General features: G+C 40.9%; 1 long non-coding RNA gene across 1 annotated transcript; it reads left to right on the top strand.

The window, feature by feature from the left end:
- Positions 1-20,630: 20,630 nt before the first annotated feature.
- Positions 20,631-21,239, top strand: LOC141281496 (uncharacterized). The gene is made up of 3 exons (XR_012335837.1): positions 20,631-20,718; positions 20,821-20,865; positions 20,964-21,239. It is a non-coding gene; the product is annotated as an uncharacterized lncRNA (long non-coding RNA).
- Positions 21,240-24,215: the final 2,976 nt, after the last annotated feature.

The raw sequence follows: 24,215 nt of genomic DNA, 5'->3' as shown, positions 1-24,215 counted from the left end.
TCAAATTTGGTTGCTAGGGGCGTGGCTTGGGAGTGGCCAATGATGTTCCCAATTGTTACACCCCTAGTCACAAGTAAAACGGTCCAACCCCCGTGTCTCTACGATGTTCTGATGCCGAGATATAACTGTTTGTATTTTATGTTGCTAGGGTGCTCAAAAGTGGTTGCTAGGGGCGTGGCTTAGTAAGTCTGTAAGGATCCTGAGAGACTGATTGGATGCCTGAGTAAAATGAGCCCACCCCCATGTCTCTATGACACTGTGGTGCAAAGATATCCATCCGGGCATTTTATAATGGCAGTCTATGGTATAGGTTGCTAGGGTGCCCAAAATGGTTGCTATGGTAACCTTACACCCCATTGTGGGGGACGTCCTGACAGAGTCTAGCACCCTCTTCAAATTTAGTAACCCACATGTTTCTATGAAATCCTGGCTCGGACCTATGACCCGTCAAAATTTTTGCAATGGTAAGTCTATGGGATTTTGCCCCATTGACTTTTCATTGGGGCATTTTTGGGCACCTCTTACACCCCAGGGGTACAACTTACACCCCATTGTGATCCATGTTCTTACAGAGCCTACCACCCTCTTCAAATGTTGTAACCCACATGTTTCTACAAAATCCTCGAGCGGAGCTATGACTCGTCAAAGTTGGGCGCAATGTTAAGTCAATGGGATTTTTTGGGTGGTTTTTCGCCCCCCTTTCGGAAATCCTGCACCCGATCGCTTATAAAAGTCATAGCACACCTCTCCTCAATAAGCCGGTCGATTTGAGCCCTAATTTATGGGTCTACGACAAAGCGTGCGGGACGAGTTACGCGCCGAAAAAGTGTCCAGAAAAAGAAGAATAATAATAATAACTAGATAGGTACATTTCCTGAAGAAAATGTGAGTGGTGCTTGCCGTGGCATGTTTCAAGGGACAATTTATGATTATACTCCAAGCCAAAAGTCAAACGATCCAACCCCCGTGTCTCTACGATGTTCTGATGCGGAGATATAAGGCTTTGTTTACTCTGTTGCTAGGGTACTGTATATGGTTGCTAGGGAAAAAATTGGCATCCACTAGTGATTACACTTCCAGTCACGAGTCAAACGGTCCAACCCCCATGTCTCTACGATGTTCTGATGCAGAGATATAAGGCTTTGTTTACTCTGTTGCTAGGGTACTGTATTTGGTTGCTAGGGAAAAAAATGGCATCCACTAGTGATTACCCTTTGAGTCACGAGTCAAACGGTCCAAACCCCGTGTCTCTACGATGTTCTGATGCGGAGATATAAGGCTTTGTTTACTCTGTTGCTAGGGTACTGTATTTGGTTGCTAGGGGAAACAATGGCATCCACTAGTGATTACCCTCCGAGTCACGAGTCAAACGGTCCAAACCCCGTGTCTCTACGATGTTCTGATGCGGAGATATAAGGCTTTGTTTACTCTGTTGCTAGGGTACTGTATTTGGTTACTAGGGAAAAAAATGGCATCCACTAGTGATTACCCTCCGAGTCACGAGTCAAACGGTCCAACCCCCGTGTCTCTACGATGTTCTGATGCGGAGATATAAGGCTTTGTTTACTCTGTTGCTAGGGTACTGTATTTGGTTGCTAGGGAAAAAAATTGCATCCACTAGTGATTACCCTCCGAGTCATGAGTCAAACGGTCCAACCCCCGTGTCTCTACGATGTTCTGATGTGGAGATATAAGGCTTTGTTTACTCTGTTGCTAAGGTACTGTATTTGGTTGCTAGGGGCGTGGCTTGGGAGTGGCCAATGATGTGCCCAGTGATTACACTCCGAGTCACAAGTAAAACGGTCCAACCCCCGTGTCTCTACGATGTTCTGATGCGGAGATATAAGGCTTTGTTTACTCTGTTGCTAGGGTACTGTATTTGGTTGCTAGGGGCGTGGCTTGGGAGTGGCCAATTATGTGCCCAGTGATTACACTCCGAGTCACAAGTAAAACGGTCCAAACCCCGTGTCTCTACGATGTTCTGATGCGGAGATATAAGGCTTTGTTTATTCGGTTGCTAGGGTGCTCAAATTTGGTTGCTAGGGGCGTGGCTTGGGAGTGGCCAATGATGTGCCCAATTGTTACACCCCTAGTCACAAGTAAAACGGTCCAACCCCCGTGTCTCTACGATGTTCTGATGCCGAGATATAACTGTTTGTATTTTATGTTGCTAGGGTGCTCAAAAGTGGTTGCTAGGGGCGTGGCTTAGTAAGTCTGTAAGGATCCTGAGAGACTGATTGGATGCCTGAGTAAAATGAGCCCACCCCCATGTCTCTATGACACTGTGGTGCAAAGATATCCATCCGGGCATTTTATAATGGCAGTCTATGGTATAGGTTGCTAGGGTGCCCAAAATGGTTGCTATGGTAACCTTACACCCCATTGTGGGGGACGTCCTGACAGAGTCTAGCACCCTCTTCAAATTTAGTAACCCACATGTTTCTATGAAATCCTGGCTCGGACCTATGACCCGTCAAAATTTTTGCAATGTAAGTCTATGGGATTTTGCCCCATTGACTTTTCATTGGGGCACTTTTGGGCACCTCTTACACCCCAGGGGTACAACTTACACCCCATTGTGATCCATGTTCTTACAGAGCCTACCACCCTCTTCAAATGTTGTAACCCACATGTTTCTACAAAATCCTCGAGCGGAGCTATGACTCGTCAAAGTTGGGCGCAATGTTAAGTCAATGGGATTTTTTGGGTGGTTTTTCGCCCCCCTTTCGGAAATCCTGCACCCGATCGCTTATAAAAGTCATAGCACACCTCTCCTCAATAAGCCGGTCGATTTGAGCCCTAATTTATGGGTCTACGACAAAGCGTGCGGGACGAGTTACGCGCCGAAAAAGTGTCCAGAAAAAGAAGAATAATAATAATATCTTTGAGCAATAATAATAGTGATGCTTTGCATAAATGCAAGCACCACTAATAATAATAATAAGTATGCAAGATAGTAATAGTGATGCTTTGCATAAATGCAAGCACCACTAATAATAAGTATGCAAGATAGTAATAGTGATGCTTTGCATAAATGCAAGCACCACTAACTAGATAGGTACATTTCCTGAAGAAAATGTGAAGTGGTGCTTGCCGTGGCAAATTTCGGGGGACAATATATGATTATACTCCAAGCCAAAAGTAAAACGGTCCAACCCCCGTGTCTCTACGATGTTCTGATGCGGAGATATAAGGCTTTGTTTACTCTGTTGCTAGGGTACTGTATTTGGTTGCTAGGGAAAAAAATTGCATCCACTAGTGATTACCCTCCGAGTCATGAGTCAAACGGTCCAACCCCCGTGTCTCTACGATGTTCTGATGCGGAGATATAAGGCTTTGTTTACTCTGTTGCTAGGGTACTGTATTTGGTTGCTAGGGAAAAAAATGGCATCCACTAGTGATTACCCTCCGAGTCACGAGTCAAACGGTCCAAACCCCATGTCTCTACGATGTTCTGATGCGGAGATATAAGGCTTTGTTTACTTTGTTGCTAGGGTACTGTATTTGGTTGCTAGGGAAAAAAATGGCATCCACTAGTGATTACCCTCCGAGTCATGAGTCAAACGGTCCAACCCCCATGTCTCTACGATGTTCTGATGTGGAGATATAAGGCTTTGTTTACTCTGTTGCTAGGGTACTGTATTTGGTTGCTAGGGGCGTGGCTTGGGAGTGGCCAATTATGTGCCCAGTGATTACACTCCGAGTCACAAGTAAAACGGTCCAACCCCCGTGTCTCTACGATGTTCTGATGCGGAGATATAAGGCTTTGTTTACTCTGTTGCTAGGGTACTGTATTTGGTTGCTAGGGGCGTGGCTTGGGAGTGGCCAATGATGTGCCCAGTGATTACACTCCGAGTCACAAGTAAAACGGTCCAAACCCCGTGTCTCTACGATGTTCTGATGCGGAGATATAAGGCTTTGTTTACTCTGTTGCTAGGGTACTGTATTTGGTTGCTAGGGGCGTGGCTTGGGAGTGGCCAATGATGTGCCCAGTGATTACAGTCCGAGTCACAAGTAAAACGGTCCAAACCCCGTGTCTCTACGATGTTCTGATGCGGAGATATAAGGCTTTGTTTATTCGGTTGCTAGGGTGCTCAAATTTGGTTGCTAGGGGCGTGGCTTGGGAGTGGCCAATGATGTGCCCAATTGTTACACCCCTAGTCACAAGTAAAACGGTCCAACCCCCGTGTCTCTACGATGTTCTGATGCCGAGATATAACTGTTTGTATTTTATGTTGCTAGGGTGCTCAAAAGTGGTTGCTAGGGGCGTGGCTTAGTAAGTCTGTAAGGATCCTGAGAGACTGATTGGATGCCTGAGTAAAATGAGCCCACCCCCATGTCTCTATGACACTGTGGTGCAAAGATATCCATCCGGGCATTTTATAATGGCAGTCTATGGTATAGGTTGCTAGGGTGCCCAAAATGGTTGCTATGGTAACCTTACACCCCATTGTGGGGGACGTCCTGACAGAGTCTAGCACCCTCTTCAAATTTAGTAACCCACATGTTTCTATGAAATCCTGGCTCGGACCTATGACCCGTCAAAATTTTTGCAATGTAAGTCTATGGGATTTTGCCCCATTGACTTTTCATTGGGGCACTTTTGGGCACCTCTTACACCCCAGGGGTACAACTTACACCCCATTGTGATCCATGTTCTTACAGAGCCTACCACCCTCTTCAAATGTTGTAACCCACATGTTTCTACAAAATCCTCGAGCGGAGCTATGACTCGTCAAAGTTGGGCGCAATGTTAAGTCAATGGGATTTTTTGGGTGGTTTTTCGCCCCCCTTTCGGAAATCCTGCACCCGATCGCTTATAAAAGTCATAGCACACCTCTCCTCAATAAGCCGGTCGATTTGAGCCCTAATTTATGGGTCTACGACAAAGCGTGCGGGACGAGTTACGCGCCGAAAAAGTGTCCAGAAAAAGAAGAATAATAATAATATCTTTGAGCAATAATAATAGTGATGCTTTGCATAAATGCAAGCACCACTAATAATAATAATAAGTATGCAAGATAGTAATAGTGATGCTTTGCATAAATGCAAGCACCACTAATAATAAGTATGCAAGATAGTAATAGTGATGCTTTGCATAAATGCAAGCACCACTAACTAGATAGGTACATTTCCTGAAGAAAATGTGAAGTGGTGCTTGCCGTGGCAAATTTCGGGGGACAATATATGATTATACTCCAAGCCAAAAGTAAAACGGTCCAACCCCCGTGTCTCTACGATGTTCTGATGCGGAGATATAAGGCTTTGTTTACTCTGTTGCTAGGGTACTGTATTTGGTTGCTAGGGAAAAAAATTGCATCCACTAGTGATTACCCTCCGAGTCATGAGTCAAACGGTCCAACCCCCGTGTCTCTACGATGTTCTGATGCGGAGATATAAGGCTTTGTTTACTCTGTTGCTAGGGTACTGTATTTGGTTGCTAGGGAAAAAAATGGCATCCACTAGTGATTACCCTCCGAGTCACGAGTCAAACGGTCCAAACCCCATGTCTCTACGATGTTCTGATGCGGAGATATAAGGCTTTGTTTACTTTGTTGCTAGGGTACTGTATTTGGTTGCTAGGGAAAAAAATGGCATCCACTAGTGATTACCCTCCGAGTCATGAGTCAAACGGTCCAACCCCCATGTCTCTACGATGTTCTGATGTGGAGATATAAGGCTTTGTTTACTCTGTTGCTAGGGTACTGTATTTGGTTGCTAGGGGCGTGGCTTGGGAGTGGCCAATTATGTGCCCAGTGATTACACTCCGAGTCACAAGTAAAACGGTCCAACCCCCGTGTCTCTACGATGTTCTGATGCGGAGATATAAGGCTTTGTTTACTCTGTTGCTAGGGTACTGTATTTGGTTGCTAGGGGCGTGGCTTGGGAGTGGCCAATGATGTGCCCAGTGATTACACTCCGAGTCACAAGTAAAACGGTCCAAACCCCGTGTCTCTACGATGTTCTGATGCGGAGATATAAGGCTTTGTTTACTCTGTTGCTAGGGTACTGTATTTGGTTGCTAGGGGCGTGGCTTGGGAGTGGCCAATGATGTGCCCAGTGATTACAGTCCGAGTCACAAGTAAAACGGTCCAAACCCCGTGTCTCTACGATGTTCTGATGCGGAGATATAAGGCTTTGTTTATTCGGTTGCTAGGGTGCTCAAATTTGGTTGCTAGGGGCGTGGCTTGGGAGTGGCCAATGATGTGCCCAATTGTTACACCCCTAGTCACAAGTAAAACGGTCCAACCCCCGTGTCTCTACGATGTTCTGATGCCGAGATATAACTGTTTGTATTTTATGTTGCTAGGGTGCTCAAAAGTGGTTGCTAGGGGCGTGGCTTAGTAAGTCTGTAAGGATCCTGAGAGACTGATTGGATGCCTGAGTAAAATGAGCCCACCCCCATGTCTCTATGACACTGTGGTGCAAAGATATCCATCTGGGCATTTTATAATGGCAGTCTATGGGATAGGTTGCTAGGGTGCCCAAAATGGTTGCTAGGGTAACCTAACACCCCATTGTGGGGGACGTCCTGACAGAGTCTAGCACCCTCTTCAAATTTAGTAACCCACATGTTTCTACGAAATCCTCGCTTGGACCTATGACCCATCAAAGTTTTTGCAATGTTAAGTCTATGGGATTTTCCCCCATTGACTTTTCATTAGGGCACTTTTGGGAGCCTCTTACACCCCAGGGGTACAACTTACACCCCAATGTGATGTATGTTCTTACAGAGTCTACCACCCTCTTCAAATGTTGTAACCCACATGTTTCTACAAAATCCTTGAGCGGAGCTATGACTCGTCAAAGTTTTGCCCAATGTTAAGTCAATGGGATTTTTCGGGTGGTTTTTTGCCCCCCTTTCGGAAATCCTGCACCCGATCGCTTATAAAAGATATAGCCACCATCTCTTCAATAAGCCGGTCGATTTGAGTCCTTATTCATGGGTCTACGACAAACCGTGCGGGACGAGTTACGCGCCGAAATTTTGTCCAGAAATAAGAATAATAATAATAATAACTAGATAGGTACATTTCCTGAAGAAAATGTGAAGTGGTGCTTGCCGTGGCAAAATTCTGCTGACAATATATGATTATACACCAAACCACAAGTAAAACGGTTTAACCCCCGTGTCTCTACGATGTTCTGATGCGGAGATATAAGGCTTTGTTTACTCTGTTGCTAGGGTACTGTATTTGGTTGCTAAGGAAAAAATTGGCATCCCATAATGATTACACTCTGAGTCATGAGTCAAACGGTCCAACCCCCGTGTCTCTACGATGTTCGGATGCCGAGATATAACTGTTTGAATTTTATGTTGCTAGGGTGCTCAAAAGTGGTTGCTAGGGGCGTGGCTTATATCTATGTAAGTATCCTGAGAGACTGATTGGATGCCTGAGTAAAATGAGCCCACCCCCATGTCTCTATGACACTGTGGTGCAAAGATATCCATCTGGGCATTTTATAATGGCAGTCTATGGGAGATGTTGCTAGGGTGCCCAAAATTGTTGCTAGGGGCGTGGCTTAATAGCTCTGGGATGATCCTGAGAGACTGATTGGATGCCCGAGTAAAATGAGCCCACCCACTTATCTCTACGACACTGTAAAGCAAAGATATCCCATCAGGAACGATTTTATTCCCTTATATGGGCGTGTTCCCTGCCCCATTATAAGTCAATGGGGAATTTCGGGTGCCTCTTACACCCCAGGGGTACAACTTACACCCCAATGTGATGTATGTTCTTACAGAGTCTACCACCCTCTTCAAATGTTGTAACCTACATGTTTTTACAAAATCCTCGAACGGAGCTATGACCCGTCAAAGTTGGGCGCAATGTTAAGTCAATGGGATTTTTCGGGTGGTTTTTCGCCCCCCTTTCGAAAATCTTGCACCCGATCCCTTATAAAAGTCATAGCACACCTCTCCTCAATAAACCAGTCAATTTGAGCCCTCTTTCATGGGACTACGGCAAACCGTGCGGGACAAGTTAGGTGCCGAAAAAGTGTCCAGATATAAGAAGAAGAATAATAATAACCGAAAGCAATAATAATAGTGATGCTTTGCATAAATGCAAGCACCACTAATAATATCCCTGAGCAATAATAATAGTGATGCTTTGCATAAATGCAAGCACCACTAACTAGATAGGTACATTTCCTGAAGAAAATGTGAAGTGGTGCTTGCCGTGGCAATTTCGGGGAACAATATATGATTATACTCTAAGTCACGAGTCAAACGGTCCAACCCCTGTGTCTCTACGATGTTCTGATGCGGAGATATAAGGCTTTGTTTACTCTGTTGCTAGGGTACTGTATTTGGTTGCTAGGGAAAAAAATGGCATCCACTAGTGATTACCCTCCGAGTCACGAGTCAAACGGTCCAAACCCCATGTCTCTACGATGTTCTGATGCGGAGATATAAGGCTTTGTTTACTCTGTTGCTAGGGTACTGTATTTGGTTGCTAGGGAAAAAATTGCATCCACTAGTGATTACCCTCCGAGTCATGAGTCAAACGGTCCAACCCCCGTGTCTCTACGATGTTCTGATGCGGAGATATAAGGCTTTGTTTACTCTGTTGCTAGGGTACTGTATTTGGTTGCTAGGGAAAAAAATGGCATCCACTAGTGATTACCCTCCGAGTCACGAGTCAAACGGTCCAAACCCCATGTCTCTACGATGTTCTGATGCGGAGATATAAGGCTTTGTTTACTCTGTTGCTAGGGTACTGTATTTGGTTGCTAGGGGAAAAAATGGCATCCACTAGTGATTACCCTCCGAGTCATGAGTCAAACGGTCCAACCCCCATGTCTCTACGATGTTCTGATGTGGAGATATAAGGCTTTGTTTACTCTGTTGCTAGGGTACTGTATTTTGTTGCTAGGGGCGTGGCTTGGGAGTGGCCAATGATGTGCCCAGTGATTACACGCCGAGTCACAAGTAAAACGGTCCAACCCCCGTGTCTCTACGATGTTCTGATGCGGAGATATAAGGCTTTGTTTACTCTGTTGCTAGGGTACTGTATTTGGTTGCTAGGGGCGTGGCTTGGGAGTGGCCAATTATGTGCCCAGTGATTACACTCCGAGTCACAAGTAAAACGGTCCAACCCCCGTGTCTCTACGATGTTCTGATGCGGAGATATAAGGCTTTGTTTACTCTGTTGCTAGGGTACTGTATTTGGTTGCTAGGGGCGTGGCTTGGGAGTGGCCAATGATGTGCCCAGTGATTACACTCCGAGTCACAAGTAAAACGGTCCAAACCCCGTGTCTCTACGATGTTCTGATGCGGAGATATAAGGCTTTGTTTATTCGGTTGCTAGGGTGCTCAAATTTGGTTGCTAGGGGCGTGGCTTGGGAGTGGCCAATGATGTGCCCAATTGTTACACCCCTAGTCACAAGTAAAACGGTCCAACCCCCGTGTCTCTACGATGTTCTGATGCCGAGATATAACTGTTTGTATTTTATGTTGCTAGGGTGCTCAAAAGTGGTTGCTAGGGGCGTGGCTTAGTAAGTCTGTAAGAATCCTGAGAGACTGATTGGATGCCTGAGTAAAATGAGCCCACCCCCATGTCTCTATGACACTGTGGTGCAAAGATATCCATCCGGGCATTTTATAATGGCAGTCTATGGTATAGGTTGCTAGGGTGCCCAAAATGGTTGCTATGGTAACCTTACACCCCATTGTGGGGTACGTCCTGACAGAGTCTAGCACCCTCTTCAAATTTAGTAACCCACATGTTTCTATGAAATCCTGGCTCGGACCTATGACCCGTCAAAATTTTTGCAATGGTAAGTCTATGGGATTTTGCCCCATTGACTTTTCATTGGGACACTTTTGGGCACCTCTTACACCCCAGGGGTACAACTTACACCCCATTGTGATCTATGTTTTTACAGAGCCTACCACCCTCTTCAAATGTTGTAACCCACATGTTTCTACAAAATCCACGAGCGGAGCTATGACCCATCAAAGTTGGGCCCAATGTTAAGTCAATGGGATTTTTGGGGTGGTTTTACGCCCCCCTTTCGGAAATCCTGCACCCGATCCCTTATAAAACTCATAGCACACCTCTCCTCAATAATCCGGTCGATTTGAGCCCTCTTTCATGGGTCTACAACAAAGCGTGCGGGACGAGTTAATCGCCGAAAAAAGTGTCCGGATGTAAGAATAAAATATAACTAGATAGGTACATTTCCTGAAGAAAATGTGAAGTGGTGCTTGCCGTGGCAAATTTCGGGGGACAATATATGATTATACTCCAAGCCAAAAGTAAAACAATTCAACCCACATGTCTCTACGATATTCTGATGCGAAGATATAAGGCTTTGTTTATTCGGTTGCTAGGGTACTGTATTTGGTTGCTAGGGAGAAAATTGGCATCCACTAGTGATTACACTCCGAGTCACGAGTCAAACGGTCAAACCCCCGTGTCTCTACGATGTTCTGATGCGGAGATATAAGGCTTTATTTACTCTGTTGCTAGGGTACTGTATTTGGTTGCTAGGGAAAAAAATGGCATCCACTAGTGATTACACTCCGAGATACGAGTCAAACGGTCCAACCCCCGTGTCTCTGCGATGTTCTGATGTGGAGATAAAAGGCTTTGTTTACTCTGTTGCTAGGGTAATGTATTTGGTTGCTAGGGAGCAAATTGGCATCCACTAGTGATTACACTCCGAGTCACGAGTCAAACGGTCCAAACCCCGTGTCTCTACGATGTTCTGATGCGGAGATATAAGGGTTTGTTTACTCTGTTGCTAGGGTACTGTATTTGGTTGCTAGGGAAAAAATGGCATCCACTAGTGATTACCCTCCGAGTCATGAGTCAAACGGTCCAACCCCCGTGTCTCTACGATGTTCTGATGCGAAGATATAAGGCTTTGTTTACTCTGTTGCTAGGGTACTGTATTTGGTTGCTAGGGAAAAAAATGGCATCCACTAGTGATTACCCTCCGAGTCACGAGTCAAACGGTCCAAACCCCGTGTCTCTACGATGTTTTGATGCAGAGATATAAGGCTTTGTTTACTCTGTTGCTAGGGTACTGTATTTGGTTGCTAGGGAAAAAAATGGCATCCACTAGTGATTACCCTCCGAGTCACAAGTCAAACGGTCCAACCCCCGTGTCTCTACGATGTTCTGATGCGGAGATATAAGGCTTTGTTTACTCTGTTGCTAGGGTACTGTATTTGGTTGCTAGGGAAAAAAATTGCATCCACTAGTGATTACCCTCCGAGTCATGAGTCAAACGGTCCAAACCCCGTGTCTCTACAATGTTCTGATGCGGAGATATAAGGCTTTGTTTACTCTGTTGCTAGGGTACTGTATTTGGTTGCTAGGGAAAAAAATGGCATCCACTAGTGATTACCCTCCGAGTCACGAGTCAAACGGTCCAAACCCTATGTCTCTACGATGTTCTGATGCGGAGATATAAGGCTTTGTTTACTCTGTTGCTAGGGTACTGTATTTGGTTGCTAGGGAAAAAAATGGCATCCACTAGTGATTACCCTCCGAGTCAAGAGTCAAACGGTCCAACCCCCATGTCTCTACGATGTTCTGATGTGGAGATATAAGGCTTTGTTTACTCTGTTGCTAGGGTACTGTATTTGGTTGCTAGGGGCGTGGCTTGGGAGTGGCCAATGATGTGCCCAGTGATTACACTCCGAGTCACAAGTAAAACAGTCCAACCCCCGTGTCTCTACGATGTTCTGATGCGGAGATATAAGGCTTTGTTTACTCTGTTGCTAGGGTACTGTATTAGGTTGCTAGGGGCGTGGCTTGGGAGTGGCCAATTATGTGCCCAGTGATTACACTCCGAGTCACAAGTAAATGGTCCAACCCCCGTGTCTCTACGATGTTCTGATGCGGAGATATAAGGCTTTGTTTACTCTGTTGCTAGGGTACTGTATTTGGTTGCTAGGGGCGTGGCTTGGGAGTGGCCAATGATGTGCCCAGTGATTACAGTCCGAGTCACAAGTAAAACGGTCCAAACCCCGTGTCTCTACGATGTTCTGATGCGGAGATATAAGGCTTTGTTTATTCGGTTGCTAGGGTGCTCAAATTTGGTTGCTAGGGGCGTGGCTTGGGAGTGGCCAATGATGTGCCCAATTGTTACACCCCTAGTCACAAGTAAAACGGTCCAACCCCCGTGTCTCTACGATGTTCTGATGCCGAGATATAACTGTTTGTATTTTATGTTGCTAGGGTGCTCAAAAGTGGTTGCTAGGGGCGTGGCTTAGTAAGTCTGTAAGGATCCTGAGAGACTGATTGGATGCCTGAGTAAAATGAGCCCACCCCCATGTCTCTATGACACTGTGGTGCAAAGATATCCATCTGGGCATTTTATAATGGCAGTCTATGGGATAGGTTGCTAGGGTGCCCAAAATGGTTGCTAGGGTAACCTAACACCCCATTGTGGGGGACGTCCTGACAGAGTCTAGCACCCTCTTCAAATTTAGTAACCCACATGTTTCTACGAAATCCTCGCTTGGACCTATGACCCATCAAAGTTTTTGCAATGTTAAGTCTATGGGATTTTCCCCCATTGACTTTTCATTAGGGCACTTTTGGGAGCCTCTTACACCCCAGGGGTACAACTTACACCCCAATGTGATGTATGTTCTTACAGAGTCTACCACCCTCTTCAAATGTTGTAACCCACATGTTTCTACAAAATCCTTGAGCGGAGCTATGACTCGTCAAAGTTTTGCCCAATGTTAAGTCAATGGGATTTTTCGGGTGGTTTTTTGCCCCCCTTTCGGAAATCCTGCACCCGATCGCTTATAAAAGATATAGCCACCATCTCTTCAATAAGCCGGTCGATTTGAGTCCTTATTCATGGGTCTACGACAAACCGTGCGGGACGAGTTACGCGCCGAAATTTTGTCCAGAAATAAGAATAATAATAATAACTAGATAGTAAAGTTTGAAGACAAACTTTATGTTGGCTTGAGAAAGCGTAGCCTGAACGTTTAAAACGGTTTGACATAAGTTTAGTTTAGTAGGCTATCTGGCTGTTAGTATGTTTAAGTATGAAGGTAGCATGATTTACCATGAAGCTAGCATGATGCTAGCATGATTAGCATGAAGCTAGCATGATAAGCATGAAGCTAGCATGATGCTAGCATGATTAGCATGAAGCTAGCATGATGCTAGCATGATTAGCATGAAGCTAGCATGATTAGCATGAAGCTAGTATGATGCTAGCATGATGTTAGCATGATTAGCATGAAGCTAGCATGATAAGCATGAAGCTAGCATGATGCTAGCATGATTAGCATAAAGCTAGCATGATGCTAGCATGATTTGCATGAAGCTAGCATGATTAGCATGAAGCTAGCATGATGCTAGCATGATTAGCATGAAGCTAGCTTGATGCTAACATGATTAGCATGAAGTTAGCATGATGCTAGCATGATTAGCATGATGCTAGCATGATTAGCATGAAGCTAGCATGATGCTAGCATGATTAGCATGAAGCTAGCATGATGCTAGCATGATTAGCATGAAGCTAGCATGAAGCTAGCATGATTAGCATGAAGTTAGCATGAAGCTAGCATGATGCTAGTATGATTAGCATGAAGCTAGCATGATGCTAGCATGATTAGCATGAAGCTAGCATGATGTTAGCATGATTAGCATGAAGCTAGCATGATAAGCATGAAGCTAGCATGATGCTAGCATGATTAGCATGAAGCTAGCATGATGCTAGCATGATTAGCATGAAGCTAGCATGATTAGCATGAAGCTAGTATGATGCTAGCATGATGTTAGCATGATTAGCATGAAGCTAGCATGATAAGCATGAAGCTAGCATGATGCTAGCATGATTAGCATAAAGCTAGCATGATGCTAGCATGATTTGCATGAAGCTAGCATGATTAGCATGAAGCTAGCATGATGCTAGCATGATTAGCATGAAGCTAGCTTGATGCTAACATGATTAGCATGAAGTTAGCATGATGCTAGCATGATTAGCATGATGCTAGCATGATTAGCATGAAGCTAGCATGATGCTAGCATGATTAGCATGAAGCTAGCATGATGCTAGCATGATTAGCATGAAGCTAGCATGAAGCTAGCATGATTAGCATGAAGTTAGCAGGAAGCTAGCATGATGCTAGTATGATTAGCATGAAGCTAGCATGATGCTAGCATGATTAGCATGAAGCTAGCATGATGTTAGCATGATTAGCATGAAGCTAGCATGAAGTTAGCATGATTAGCATGAAGCTAGCATGAAGTTAGCATGATTAGCATGAAGCTAGCATGATGTTAGCATGATTAGCATGAAGCTAGCATGAAGCTAGCATGATTAGCAAGAAGCTAGCATGAAGCTAACATTTATTGCGTTGCTAGGGTACTAAGTTTGGTTGCTAGGGAGAAGTTAAACACAAGTTAAACGGTCCAACCCCCGTGTCTCTACAATGTTCTGATGCGGAGATATAAGGCTTTGTTTATTCCGTTGCTAGGGTACTAAGTTTGGTTGCTAGGGAGAAAATTGGCATCCCATAATGATCACACTTCAAGCCACAAGTAAAACGGTCCAACCCCCGTGTCTCTATGATGTTCTGAAGCGGAGATATAAGGCTTTGTTTATTCCGTTGCTAGGGTACTAAGTTTGGTTGCTAGGGAAAAAATTGGCATCCCATAATGATCACACTTCAAGCCACAAGTAAAACGGTCCAACCCCTGTGTCTCTACAATGTTCAGATCCAGAGATATAAGGCTTTGTTTATTATGTTGCTAGGGTCTTCATATTTTGTTGCTAGGGGCGTGGCTTAATACCTCAATAAGAATCCTAAGAGACTGATTGGATGCCTGAGTAAAATGAGCCCACCCCTATGTCTCTATGACACTCCGGTGCAAAGATATCCATCTGGGCTTTTTATAATGGTAGTCTATGGGAGATGTTGCTAGGGTACCCAAAATTGTTGCTAGGGGCGTGGCTTAATATCTCTGGGGTGATCCTAAGAGACTGATTGGATGCTTGAGTAAAATGAGCCCACCCCCATGTCTCTAAGACACTCTAAAGTGAAGATATTCCATCTGGGACGCTTTTTTTCCCTTTTATGGGCATATTTCCTGCCCCATTATAAGTCAATGGGAAATTTTGGGGGCCTCTTACACCCCAGGGGTACAGCTTACACCCCATTGTGAGGTATGTTCTTACACAGCCTGTCAGCCTCCTTAAATGTGGTAAGCCACAAGTTTCTACAAGTTTCTCACTCGCAGCTTTGACCCGTCAAAGTTTGTCTCAATGTTAAGTCAATGGAAATTTTGGGGTGTTTCAGCGCCCCGTTTAGGAATTCGGAAGGTCCCATCAGTTAGAAAAGATATAGCACACCTCGTCAGATCAGACCGAAAGTCTGTCCAAAGTTTGATGGCTGTAGCTTGAAAGCTCTAGGACGAGTTAGAGTTAGAAATTTTAGTCTCAGAAGAAAAAGAATAACTAGATAGAAAAGTTTGAAGACAAACTTTATGTTGGCTTGACAAAGCCTAGCCTGAATGTTTAAAACAGATTGAGAGAAATTTAAAACAAGTTTAGTTTAGTATTATAACTTTCCGTAAACATGATACCAAAAGTTACCATGTTAGCATGTTTAGCACTAAGTTAGCATGATGCTAACATTAATTAGCATGAAGCTAGCATGATGATAACATGAATTAGCATGAAGCTAACATGATGCTAACATGAATTAGCATGAAGCTAACATGAATTAGCATGAAGCTAACATGATGCTAACATGAAATAACATGAAGCTAACATGATGCTAACATGAATTAACATGAAGCTAGCATGATGCTAACATGAATTAGCATGAAGCTAGCATGATGCTAACATGAATTAGCATGAAGCTAGCATGATGCTAACATGAATTAACATGAAGCTAACATGATGTTAACATGAATTAGCATGAAGCTAGCATGATGCTAACATGAATTAGCATGAAGCTAGCATGATGCTAACATGAATTAGCATGAAGCTAGCATGACTTAGCATGAAGCTAGCATGATGCTAACATGAATTAGCATGAAGCTAACATGAATTAGCATGAAGCTAACATGAATTAGCATGAAGCTAGCATGATGCTAACATGAATTAGCATGAAGCTAGCATGATGCTAACATGAATTAGTATGAAGCTAGCATGATGCTAACATGAATTAGCATGAAGCTAGCATGATGCTAACATGAATAAGCATGAAGCTAGCATGATGCTAACATGAATTAGCATGAAGCTAGCATGATGCTAGCATGATTAGCATGAAGCTAGCATGATGTTAGCATGATTAGCATGAAGCTAGCATGATGCTAGCATGATTAGCATGAAGCTAGCATGATGTTAGCATGATTAGCAGGAAGCTAACATCATGTTAGCATGATTAGCATGAAGCTAACATGATGCTAACATGAATTAGCATGAAGCTAACATGAATTAGCATGAAGCTAGCATGACGCTAACATGAATTAGCATGAAGCTAGCACGATGCTAACATGAATTAGCATGAAGCTAGCACGATGTTAACATGAATTAGCATGAAGCTAGCATGATGCTAACATGAATTAGCATGAAGCTAGCATTATGCTAACATGAATTAACATGAAGTTAGCATGATGCTAACATGAATTAGCATGAAGCTAGCATGATGTTAACATGAATTAGCATGAAGCTAACATGATGCTAACATGAATTAGCATGAAGCTAGCACGATGCTAACATGAATTAGCATGAAGCTAGCACGATGCTAACATGAATTAGCATGAAGCTAGCACGATGCTAACATGAATTAGCATGAAGCTAGCACGATGCTAACATGAATTAGCATGAAGCTAGCACGATGCTAACATGAATTAGCATGAAGCTAGCACGATGCTAACATGAATTAGCATGAAGCTAGCACGATGCTAACATGAATTAGCATGAAGCTAGCACGATGCTAACATGAATTAGCATGAAGCTAGCACGAAGCTAACATGAATTAGCATGAAGCTAGCACGATGCTAACATGAATTAGCATGAAGCTAGCACGATGCTAACATGAATTAGCATGAAGCTAGCACGAAGCTAACATGAATTAGCATGAAGCTAGCACGATGCTAACATGAATTAGCATGAAGCTAGCACGATGTTAACATGAATTAACATGAAGCTAGCACGATGCTAACATGAATTAGCATGAAGCTAGCACGATGCTAACATGAATTAGCATGAAGCTAGCATGAAGCTAACATGAATTAGCATGAAGCTAGCACGATGTTAATATGAATTAGCATGAAGCTAGCACGATGCTAACATGAATTAACATGAAGCTAGCATGATGCTAACATGATTTAGCATGAAGTTAGCAAGATTTATTATGAAATTAGCATAAAGCTAGCACGAAACTAGCATGAAGCTAGTATGACTTAGCATGGAGCTAGCATAAGGCTAACATGACCAAAAGACCCAACCCCCATGTCTCTATGATGTTCGGATCCAGAGATATAAGGCTTTGTTTATTATGTTGCTAGGGTGCTCATATTTGGTTGTTAGGGGCGTGGCTTAATACCTCAATAAGAATCCAAAGAGACTGATTGGATGTCTGAGTAAAATAAGCCCACCCCCATGTCTCTGTGACACTGTGATGCAAAGATATCCATCTGGGCATTTTATAATGGCAGTCTATGGAGGATGTTGCTAGGGTGCCCAAAATGGTTGCTAGGGGCGTGGCTTAATAGCTCTGGGGTGATCCTAAGAGACTGATTGGATGACTGAGTAAAATGAGCCCACCCCCATGTCTCTACGACACTCTAAAGTGAAGATATTCCATCTGGGACGCTTTTATTCCCTTATATGGGCATGTTCCCTGCCCCATTATAAGTCAATGGGGAAATTTGGGTGGCCCTTACGCCCCAGGGGTGAAACTTACACCCCAATGTGAGGCATGTTCTTACAGAGCCTGCCAGCCTCTTCAAATGTGGTAACCCAGAAGTTTCTACAAATTTCTCGCTCGCAGCTATGACCCGTCAAAGTTTGTCGCAATGTTAAGTCAATGGAAAATTTGGGGTGTTTGAGCGCCCCGTTTAGGAATTCGGTAGGTCCCATCAGTTAGAAAAGATATAGCATAAATCTACGTACCAGTCTTAAAAGTTTTGTAAAATTTTGTGGGTGTAGCTTGAAAGCTCTAGGAGGAGTTACAGTTAGAAAAAGTGTGGACCAGAAGAATAATAATAATAATAATAATAATAATAAGCTTAGATCGAAGAACAGTATGTTGGCTTTGTCAAGCCAACATAATAATAATAATAATAATAATAATAATAATAATAATAATAAGTTTAAGTGCAACAACAGTATGTTGGCTTTCTCAAGCCAACATAATAATAATATCCCTGAGCAATAATAATAGTGATGCTTTGCATAAATGCAAGCACCACTAATAATAATATCCCTGAGCAATAATAATAGTGATGCTTTGCATAAATGCAAGCACCACTAATAAGTTTAAGTGCAACAACAGTATGTTGGCTTTCTCAAGCCAACATAATAATAATATCTTTGAGGAATAGTAATAGTGATGCTTTGCATAAATGCAAGCACCACTAATAATAATAATAATATCCCTGAGCAATAGTAATAGTGATGCTTTGCATAAATGCAAGCACCACTAATAAGTATGCAAGATAGTAATAGTGATGCTTTGCATAAATGCAAGCACCACTAATAATAAGTATGCAAGATAGTAATAGTGATGCTTTGCATAAATGCAAGCACCACTAATAATAAGTATGCAAGATAGTAATAGTGATGCTTTGCATAAATGCAAGCACCACTAATAATAAGTATGCAAGATAGTAATAGTGATGCTTTGCATAAATGCAAGCACCACTAATAATAAGTATGCAAGATAGTAATAGTGATGCTTTGCATAAATGCAAGCACCACTAATAATAATAATAAAAAGCCCAGTAAGAACAGTACAGCGCATTTTCAATGCACTGTAATAATCTTCTTCAGTATAATGTATTGTAAACTTAATAGTTTGTAAACAAAAACGCGTCAGGACCACGCACGGCCCGGTCCGCTTTAACAGGTGTTAAGGTACCTTAAAAAAATTAGTAAATTGAATATATCATGTTTTACCATAGCGGGATTTTAGGCTACAATGGAAAATGTAAGTTGAAGTAAAATAAAGCCCACACTTATTATGATTAATATTTCATGAACAGCTAATAGGCTACATCAGCGATGTTTTTTCCTTTTGTGTGTGTGTGTGTGTGTGTGTGTGTGTGTGTGTGTGTGTGTGTGTGTGTGTGTGTGTGTGTGTGTGTGTGTGTGTGTGTGTGTGTGTGTGTGTGTGTGTGTGTGTGTGTTATTTTATGCAGCTTATTGTTTTTGTAACATGTAGCATACACTGTTTGCCACCATTTTTGTAATGTGTAATGTAGACTTAATGTCATGTGTTTTACTTGTGTCAATAAAATGTGTACAATTGTTTGTTTATCATTGTTTGTTTATCATTGATAATTAATGGTCCAGTATGAATTAAAATCACTTTAAGTAAGTTCAACTAAATTATTGAGTTAAATAATATTCCAAAAATGTCAGATATATGTACCTAATATTTTGAATGTTATTGACAATTTATTTGGAAACTTTACTTGGGATTTATATTGCATTGCTTTAAGTTCTTTGATGATATTTATTTAATTTGTTTACGTGGACTTCATTAATAATGACTACTGCTATTTGTGATTACATCTTCTCAATTTAATTGTGTATGGAAAACATATAATTATTGAAATTTAGGTACTAGAATTTAAAGCTTTCAAATGTACTTAATATTTTATAAGTGTAACAATGTAAAAGTTTTATTTATGTGTGTGTAAATGTCATATTTGTAAAAAAAATAAAATACACTATCTAATTGCTGCATTGGTTGATTGCTTTGGATAAAATCGTCTGTTAAATGTTTATTGCAGTACCCCAGACATCAGATGACTCAGTAAGGAGAAGGATTGGAATGTCTGCTATCTTATGTTGATTAGAAAAGGTAGACTTTTAGAAGAAAGAAGAAAAGGATTATGGTGCTGTCTGTGATGTTGAATAGGTGGTGTGAATAGTCTGTCTTTAAAAGAAGCGCGAAGTGACTTATTCTGTGAAAATCTGGGCGTGTATAAGGGGCTTAGAAAAAGTTCAGTAAAAGTTGTAGTACGTTTTGTTGAATTCATTTACGTGTTTAGCCGTTGTTTGTGGAAGTAGGTTTTGTTTGTATGCGAAAATTTGACTTGGTATTGCAGATTCAACTGTTAATTCAATTGTTTATTTGATGTTGTTACAGGTAAAATGGCATACAGTAGCCCTACAAAAATTCCCCGTGTGGACGGAGAAGAATTTTCCCAATTGAGAGACAAGTTCCGATTAGTAGCAGTAAGTACTTAGTTATTTGTGTTTGGGAGAACGAACGATTTCTTTTCAAAATGTTTATGCGTGATTTATTTATCTTGATTATTTTTTGTTGTTTGTTTGTTTAGTATTCGGCACTGGATCCTGCAACACCCAGGAATCGTGTCAAGGAGGAGGTCACGGAACTTGGAGTTCTTGTGATGAGGAAATTTGGTGGCATGGATTCGGAAATTAAAACTTTAAGAAGGGATTGGGCCAAAGCAAAACATATGCGAAACAACATGGAGATCGAATTGGAGGCAGCAAAGGCAGCTCAGGATTTTTTGAGAAATGGTACAGTATATCATGAATGTTTTTATTATAGTGTATAAAGTGTATTATTTTCATATTGTGGATTTGCATGGAAGTTTCATTGTAAATATGTTTTATTTTCAGACGTCCTTAACCCTGAGCAGGAAGGTGGTTCCGTTTTGAGAAATGGTAAATAATCAATGTTTTCGTTACTATGTAAAGTGTAATTTAATATTGTGGAATTGGGTGCAATTTTTTTGTAATTAAATTATGCTTTACATTTTCAGATGGCGTTAACTCTGAGCTGGAGGAAGGGTCTGTTGCGGGTGCCATATTGACTGTCACAGAGGAAGAGGCAGATTGAATTTCCAAAAATATTTGTATTTTTGTTTGAAAAGTTTTATTTAGTTTGTTATTGTAATTTTATATGTATATAGTGTTGTTTTATATAATAAATATTTTTGTGATTTTGGGTTTGTGTTTGGTGAAGTGAGTTTTTGCAGTATTTTAGGTTGGCCTTATATGAAAATTTGCAGTGATAAATGTAGTTAAAATGGAAGTTATTAAAAGGAATGTCTAACTTGTTTGTGTGATTTAAAATGAGTGAAATGAAAAGTAATTACAAATTAAGCAGTTAATTGTTTATGAATAAATCCTGCTTGGTAAATCAAAGATTTAAATAATACTAATGAACAAATTTTTGTTACTGGTTTAACAGCCGTGTTAAGGCACTTAGCAAGTTTAATTTGTCATGGTGTATAGTCTTTAATCAAAAATATAATTTAAAGTTAAATGGTAATCAATGTTGTCTTTTCATCTGGGTGTACATCCAACTAAAATGATAAATTAAAGATAAATTGAACGATTACATGCATTTCATTTTTTGTAACTATTTTTATACAAGTATGACTTACTTTGCCTTGTGGCATATGTTTGATGTTGCGATCTTTGATTGTATACGTACTTTTATTACTCAACAATTAAAGATTTTAGTTAGACTTTTGGAAAATGTAATTTTACAATGCATTAAATAGCAATGTTTTACATAATGTTGCAAAAAGGTGTAGGCATTCAAGTAGCACTACATTGAATGTATTTGTTTTCCATTAAGTTTACATTTGTATATCATATTTTTATGGTCATGCGGTCGGCTGCAAGAGCTAACATGCAGTTGACGTGAAATTACTGCGAAAACAATTAGAGAAATTATACGAAGGGATTTTCTTTCAAATACTTTTTGGTACCTTTATATGGGTTTCATGGGCTACTGAAGTGGAAATTCAAGCAACTGCTAATTATTTGGGGGTAGATATCTATACATATCACAATGAGAAGTGGTTAAAGTATAGTTGTGTGAATGATAAAGTCTGTGAACAAGGCATTTATTTGCAGCACTCTAATGATCATTACGAGGTTGTGATTTGTGTAAGACAACCTAAGAGCTCAATGTGTTATCAATTGTGTCAGAACAGTAAACAGAATGCAGGGAATTATGTATGTACAAAGCAAAGTGTAAAGGTACAAAGCTATGTTAAAAATGAGAAGCTAGATTCAGATGCTAAAACTGATGGTACTGGTAAAAAGAAATTAGTGGGTAAAAAAAGGAGATCTCAATGCATAGAAAGTTTGGAAGATGAGAGAGAATGTAAAGTTGTAAAGATAAAGAAAGATGACTTTGTGGAAAGTACTAAGAATGCAAAAACAAATTCTGACTGTGATTTGAACTCTGATGTAATTTTTGTTGAAAAGTGTATTGACAGAACGTTTCATTTTAATCCACTGTGTCATGAAGTGAAACAAAAATTAAGCAGTCTATTACATGAAGAATGTCATGATGAAAATGTGGTTGTCCAAGCAGACATTGGACCATTGGGATGTCCGTGTAAAACAGTAAGTGTTATTGGCGATGCTAATGGTTTTTTCCGGGCAGTGTCACAAGCCGTGTGTAGAAAAGAAAAAGCTCATAGAGCAGTTCGACTTGCAGCTGTGAAAGACATGGAATTGCATAGTACAGAATACAAGTATATGTTAAAATGTGAGTACACATCTATGGAAGATTATTTGTCCACTTCAAGAATGAAGTACGTAGGATCATGGGCTACTGATGTGGAAATTCAAGCAACTGCTAATTATTTGGGGGTAGATATCTATACATATCACAATGATGAGTGGTTAAAGTATAGTTGTGTGCATGATAAACTGTGTGAACAAGGCATTTATTTGCAGCACTCTAATGATCATTACGAGGTTGTGATTTGTGTAAGAGAACCTAAGAGCCCAATGTGTTATCAATTTTGTCAAAAGAGTAAACAGGATGAAGGAAAATATATGTGTACCAGGCAAAGTGTAAAGGCAAAAATTAATGTAAAAGTTGAGAAGCTAGATTCAGATGCTAAACATGGGCACAGTTTGTCTGTTAACAGGAAAAGCTACCTTCAAAATTATTACTTGTGTAAGAGAGTCAAAAGTAAAATGAAGTATTATAGCAATGAACAGCTCCAAAAAAAGTTGAAAACTTTAAATAAGGAAAGATATCATAAAAATGTTTTATATAATGAATCTTTAAAGGAAGCAAGTAAGAGAAAATATAAAGAAAACAAACAACATAAATTAAAAGTCAATGAATATAACAGAGCTAAATATCATAATAATGAGCAATACAAGCTTAAGGTAATTGAGTATAATAAGGTGAAATATTGTAATAATGAGACATACAGGCACAAGGTGAATGACTACAACAAGGTGAAATATCGAAATAATGAGAAATACAGGCACAAGGTGAATGACTACAACAAGGTGAAATATCGAAATAATGAGAAATACAGGCACAAGGTGAATGACTACAACAAGGTGAAATATCGAAATAATGAGAAATACAGGCACAAGGTGAATGACTACAACAAGATAAAATATCGTAATAATGAGAAATACAGACACAAGGTGAATGATTACAACAAGGTGAAGTATTGTAATAATGAGAAATACAGACACAAGGTGAATGACTACAATAAAGTGAAGTATCACATTAATGAGAAATACAGACTCAAGGTGAATGAGTACAGTAAGATGAAGTATCGTAATAATGATATATTCAGGCTTAAGGTGAATGAGTACAGTAAGGTGAAGTATAGTAATAATGAGAAATTCAGGCTTAAGTTGAATGAGTACAGTAAGGTGAAGTATCGTAATAATGAGAAATTCAAGCTTAAGGTGAATGAGTACAGTAAGGTGAAGTATCGTAATAATGAGAAATTCAAGCTTAAGGTGAATGAGTACAGTAAGGTGAAGTATTGTAATAATGAGAAATTTAGGACCAAGGTGATTGAGTACAGTAAGGTGAAGTATCGTAATAATGAGAAATTCAAACTCAAGGTGAATGAGTACAATAGGTTAAAGTATCATGGCAATGTGAAATATAGGAGTAGAATGAAGAAATACAGCATTGTGAAATACAGCATTGATAAAAATCACAGAAATGTACTAAAACAATGCAATAAATTAAAGTATTTGAATAATGCATTGCATAAAGAATATGTACG

This window comes from Paramisgurnus dabryanus, chromosome 23 (assembly GCF_030506205.2).
Source record: "Paramisgurnus dabryanus chromosome 23, PD_genome_1.1, whole genome shotgun sequence".
Taxonomy (NCBI): Eukaryota; Metazoa; Chordata; class Actinopteri; order Cypriniformes; family Cobitidae; genus Paramisgurnus; species Paramisgurnus dabryanus.
Note: the sequence above shows the minus strand (reverse complement) of the source record. Positions and strands in the feature narration are given on the sequence as shown.